Here is a 6,204-nt window from a genome sequence, read left to right on the forward strand (position 1 = left end):
TTCTCTGGCAAAGAACTGAGATCTGCTGGGACTCACAGTCAGAGCAGCTGCTGGAATGAAAAAGTTCTGCTTGTTTCTCTTCTTGTCAAAGATTCAAAGTTTCTAATAAAACCATCAACCTAAAACAGATCCTGTTTGTTTCTCATGGCTGCTTTAAACAGCAGCTTTAAATGATCATCAAACCATCTTCAGGAATTTGTTTTGTGTTAAAAATATATTTTTACCAAGTTGTTTTAGAACATTTTTAATCAAACTGTTTCTATGATTGAACTGAACTGATTCTTTGATAGAGTAATTCCTTTTAACACATAAGCACTAAATTAGACATATAACAATTAAGAACGACATTAATTCTAATATTTACACACTACATTCACATTTTTTATTTGTTTGTTTAAAATAGCGTAATTCATTAAAGTACCACAAGGTGATATTTATGGTGAAATTTGTGCTGCATAAATGAAATGAAATGATTTAAATTAGAAAGCAACATCAATATTTCAGCAGCACCTAGATCCTAACCTGGTATCTAGAAGCCACTTTTAAAATATTGTCATTTTCAACTCATGTATGAAACTTTTCAAATGTTAAATGCCACTTTTTAACTTTAACTGACACACGCCAGCTAAAAAGTAGCTTTGTTTTCCAAAAGCTGGTAAACCAGATATCACTCTTGTCTTTCACTGTCACTATTTTTTAACATCCACAGTTTTCAGGGATTAAACCAACCTTTGTTTGTTGTGCAGCGAGTCGCCAAAACCAGACCTGAAAAGGTAAAAAACATCACCGTGAATTATTAGATTGTTTCCATGAATATGTAAATATTTCACTATGGAAAAATGGAAAGTAATCTTAAAATATTGGCAGATTTCAGATGGATCAACAAATAGTGTTCAGTGGGTTTTACCACCTTAAACAATCAGCCCATCTATAAATGTGTTGTTATTCTATAGACATATAACCTTTTATACCATGCCAACTTTATTTATAAAGCACTCTGAAACATTCCCAGCTGATAGAAGATGCTGCACATGATTGATTAGCTAATCTACCTAATCTACCACTGCTTCTGATCATTTAAAGAAACCTAACTACAGTCTGAGCTTAAAGAATCACATCTATGTTTCCTATGGCGTCATTTCTGTGTGTTTGACTTTGTCCTAAAATAAGAACAAAATGATCTCCTTAGTCCTCCCAGTTCAAGCATTCAGTCCTGTTCTGACATCTTAAACTCAGGCAAAGAGAGTTTAATTAAACACAGCTATTATTTTGGGTTCATCTGTTTTTCATTTCATTACTTCTCTAATCAAAGTGCTTTGAAATGCAGGAAGGAGGGGCTGAGTGCAGCCTGCAAACTGCTGCAGGAAAGAACTGAGACAGAGGAGAGAGAGAGCAGAGAGACAGCATGCAGAGAAAGAAAGAGCTAAATACAGAAAAAACACTAAATGTGGAAACTGAATTCAACATTTGTTAACAACGGCTGCATTAGATTGGAAATGTACATATTCTGAGTCCCATGGTTCTAATTATTCTATATTTGGGGTTTTTTCAAGTTATGAACTTTAAATATTTATATTAGCCTTTTATTAACATGATCTTTAAATAATGTGAATTCCATTTTAACCAATTTTGTAAAGTTACATATTTTGTAACCCTGCCCCTCCAAATAAAAACTGAAAATAGGATTTTAACCTTCCTAAAAGTTTTTTTTTTAAATTATTGCCTTTTTATGTGATATTTGTGACAGTAAATAAATTTGCTTAATGAATGGTAAATATTCTAATTTAATTAGGACCTTCTACGTTTAAATCTCTTTACACTAGAGCCACATTCACTCAACCATAGTGAAAAACAAATACAGTAATAAAACAAAAAAAAGGATGGGCAATGACTTGAAGGCACAAACTACTACAGTGACTCGCCTCCATGTTCTGAATGCTGGCGTACCATCAAGAATAAATTATGAACAGTGTAGTTTGTGCCTTCAAGTCGTTGCCCATAGGAAGACGTTACTTGGATATAACCTAACGGAATATCTTCAGAACGGCTCCAAATGACACTAAACTCATATGGGTGAGTAGAACATGATAAAAAAAAACTGTGTTCCCCTTTAAGCCTTTTATCATTAAAAAAGCCGTTAAGAAACAATGCTTTGTTGCAGGAAACCTTCACAGCGTCCACCATTACTGGATAATAATGAAAAATAACCGTTGTACTTACAGAGGAGCACTCTGACAGATGCTTCCTTCATTGCAGCTCTCAGTGTGTGGACAGTTTATTTCAGTGACTGTAGTAGACAGCAACTAGAACCCGCCCTCTTCCTGTGAGGCTTAAACCTTTTTGGAGGTTGAGGAAGTGATTCAGTTAAAACAAATGAACTGATGAAGCTACAATATAAACATGGCTCATTATTTCATTGAGCTTAAAGTTCTCAGTTCTGTGCAGCTGCTGCTTCTGTTCAAAGTTTTGATGATAGCAGTGGAGGTTCTAGACCGATTTCAACAGGGAGGCGAGGTTGGGGCCCGCCTTTTTTCAAGGAGGAACAAAAAAAAAATGTAAATGAGCAGAGGAATTAAAGAGTCACCATTATCCTCTGTTTGGCAGTTTCACTTTACTTGCAACACAAAGATTATTTCTGGCTCCTCTTTTCCATTAATAGAAAAAAAATGTTCAAATAGAGCATCCCAGAAATGCTAATTTGCACTTCAGAAGCAAAAATATTTCACACTCAAAAGCAAACAAGATAAAACAATAAATAATTTAAATATATAAGGCTCAATAGTCAGTCTGTCAATCACTAAAGCCTTTCAACCAGTGATTACATTGAGCACATGAAGCATGAGGCATGAGTTTGCAAAGAACAGTATTAGCCTTTTCTCACCTTCTCTCTGTGAGAAAAGGTTTCTCACACTACACACTACAGTTTTAACAGGAAGAAACCTCCAGCAGCACCAGACTTGGTGTGGTTGGCCTTTAGCAGATGGTGATTGGGGGCTCATGGTGTCATGATTCTTGGCACTAGTGCTGGTTTAATTCATCATTCAACACCCCTGTCAGCTCTGCCCCGTCCATCAGATTCACCTGAATGCCCCTGATGGACTGATGCCCCGTCCATCAGATTCACCTGAATGCCCCTGATGGACTGATGCCCCGTCCAAACCAGTTCTCAGACCAGTCACTAGTGCCAGATTATTTGCTGAATTTAGTCCAGGATTGTTACCTTTCTGCCTGTCTGATTCTGACCTCATTCTGCCTCTCAGTCTGCCTGAACCCTGTCTGACCTGTCATAGTGGGTTTCTGGATCTCTGACCTTGTTTCTGTGCACCTGGATTCTCCCCTGGATTGTCTCTGGACACATAGCTCTGACTCTGACCCCATTCTTGGATTCCCCTCTTGATTGTCTTTGGATCTCAAATCATTTCTTGGTGACTGTGTGTAAATTTGTTCTCTGCATTGGGGAGCAGTGGGCCCGCAGTGTGTGGTGCCCAGGGAGCAATCAGGGGTTAAGGGTTTTGCTCAGGAACCTTGAATAGAGGCTGTGGGGATCAAACCGGACATGCAACCTTCTCAGAGCACAAGCGCAGTGCACTGACCCACTAGGCCAACACTCTCCTTCTGTAACCATGGCCTTGTGCATTCTCCTGGACCAACAAGTGACTGTCAAGGAAGGATTCCTCCAAACTAACCTGGATGGATTCAAGAATCCTCAGAGATTCACCAGTGACATCACACCACAACGGGATTCTTCAAAAACTTGCAAAGATTGTCCTGAAACTCAGAGAAAGTTAGTGAACCTTTGGAAACATTGCTCTTGGTTTCTGCCTGGCCACTTACCTGTCCAGTCTCTCTCCAGAAGTTCTGTTTGCTGACTCTGGAGAATCCTTCCAGAACTGCAGCAGTTTCATATTTTAGTAAACTGTTTAAACTGCATCTGGTGCATCTGGTTGAACTCTGGATCTCCTGTTTTCTGGTCATTACACAAGGAGATACAGTAGCAGCATATATACAGCATATATAAAGAAGCATATATACAGTTTTTACTTGCCTCCCAATAGTTATTTCTAGACTGATAAGAACATTTAGGCCTACATTTGATAAACTTTCTAATTTGTTGTCGAATGTTTTTTACTGAAGCTTGTGTGATTTTTTCTGTCTTCTCCTCTTGCTGCGTTTACCTCATATATGTTGGGATCCAGAGGCTTGCCCTCCAGAGGGCGCAGAGGATCCCCTCCTGTTGTATGTTTTTCTGTTGGGACTTGGGTTTCTGTTGGGATCTGGAGATCGGCCACCTGTCTCCAGCAGAGAGCGCTGTGGGTCTCCTGGGCTGGAGCCCTCAGCACACCTGAGGATCGTCAGCTCATCTGGAGACCTCCTACATAAGCAGCAGTAAGACCTTCCTTCAACGCCGCAGTGTTGACCAAGTTTGGTTAGCGAACCTGAGCCTCTGTTAACCTTAAGAGAATCTTAGTTGGCCCTAGAGAGAAACTAGATTCTAACCTGCCTCTGTCTTTGCTCACAGAAAACCCGACTGAAGTCTGAAGCTCTGGATGAGCTTTACCTAGAAACCTGCCTGCCTGCCCAAGGTAGCAAAACCCGAAGACATCAGTCTGGATTCCTCCAACAGCTCTCAAGGAAGAGCTAGGAAACCAAGTCAAGGTCTGAAACTCACGAGTCAGAAGCTAGACGCTGCTGCCGCTGAGCTCCCTGCTAAATCTACAATCTCTGGACCCAACCGGTTCCCCCTCTCTCAAAGGATCTGCCTGAACCTCATCTAGGTACATTCTGAATTTACACACACGATAAGCCATCTCGCTGCCTGGCTAATCAAACTATCCATCTCTGCAGATGTCAGTGATTCCAGTCCCGGACCAGTACCAGAACCAGTTCATAATTACTGTGTGTGTCCCTTCAATAAACTCTGTTAAACTTTTACTCAGCTTCCTGTGGTGTTCTGCATATGGGTTCAGTCTCTTAAGCCTATCATGACAATATAACTGTTACCCTCAGAGCCCAAAGAAAAGTTTAAAAAATGAGTTCATACTGTTGAAGATCAAATGTGATAAATCAAGAGTGACTCCCCCCTTGACGTCACATCCCTGATTACTGAAGCAGCCGACTCCCATTTAACCTTTCTTGCCTGCGACTTTGAGGCCTAGGAAGGGGAGACATATGCTGGTTTTCAGCTGAGGCTACGTCTGTAGACACCAAATCACCTCTGGAGAAGAACCTCTGTTTACTGGCCGACTCAGACTGCTTAGAATTCAGAAAGAGCTGAATTCCTTTTTTTTTTTTTCTGCCTTTCAAACCAACTTGAACGCAGAGTTTTATGAACCTGCCTGCTGAAGCAGATGAGAAAACTATCTAATTCTGGCTGGCCCACATTGCAGCCCAATTCCTGCTTTCAGGAGCGGCTAGAAGCCGCTGACCTTTTTCTATACTGGCTCTGCCACTGCCTTGAACTGTGAAACCACCGCACAGATAAAGATCATTTAGCAGCTCCACTAAATGTCATCATAGTGTTATAGAGCACTAATCTATAAAAGCTTCAGCTAACTGCTTGATTGACAAATGTTTAAATTCTATTTTTTTTAGATGAACGACAGAAATAAGGAAAACATTTATCTACTCAAAAATGATTTATTTATTGCAGGATCCTCCATATATTTTCTGAGTAGCTTTGACTCATTTCTGACATTTTCATTCAGACTATATTTCATGTCAGTGAACATAATGCCAATGTTTCAAGCTGTATGCAAAATAGTAACATAGGAGTCCTTTGAATCTTTTTCAGTTCTTCCTGAATAAAATCAACTTCACACTTTGACCAACCAGCGTGTTGATGACACAGGTTACATCTGCCTAAAATGACCCTTTATTGGCTGGTTAATAACAGCTGATTGGTATAAAAACACTCAACATGAATCTAGTTCAGAAAACATCCTATAATGTTTCAATAGAGGACGTCACTTTCTGAAATAATCTGAGCTCTTTGAATAAAAGTCTTTTTCCTGAAATCCTTTTATTTCTAAAACACCAACAGATGTTAGTGTTTTAGCAATAAAACCTTCTCTGTCTTTATCAAAATGTCTGTCAAACATAATGAAGTTCAGATAAAGTGATCAGAGGGGAAAATTGATCTAAATCTTATATTTTATCTTCTTCCCAACAGGAGCTCAGAAATCAAACAGTTCTTAAAGTTCTGGT

General features: G+C 39.5%; 1 long non-coding RNA gene across 1 annotated transcript; it reads right to left on the minus strand.

The window, feature by feature from the left end:
• Positions 1 to 4: 4 nt before the first annotated feature.
• On the minus strand, positions 5 to 2,304 carry LOC119777552. Its single transcript, XR_005279933.1, has 3 exons — positions 2,221 to 2,304; positions 730 to 765; positions 5 to 50 (listed from the first exon to the last, which is right to left on the minus strand). It is a non-coding gene; the product is annotated as an uncharacterized LOC119777552 (long non-coding RNA).
• Positions 2,305 to 6,204: the final 3,900 nt, after the last annotated feature.

The sequence above is a fragment of the Cyprinodon tularosa genome, unplaced genomic scaffold, assembly GCF_016077235.1.
Source record: "Cyprinodon tularosa strain WSP-4 unplaced genomic scaffold, ASM1607723v1 ctg1246, whole genome shotgun sequence".
NCBI classification, from domain to species: domain Eukaryota; kingdom Metazoa; phylum Chordata; class Actinopteri; order Cyprinodontiformes; family Cyprinodontidae; genus Cyprinodon; species Cyprinodon tularosa.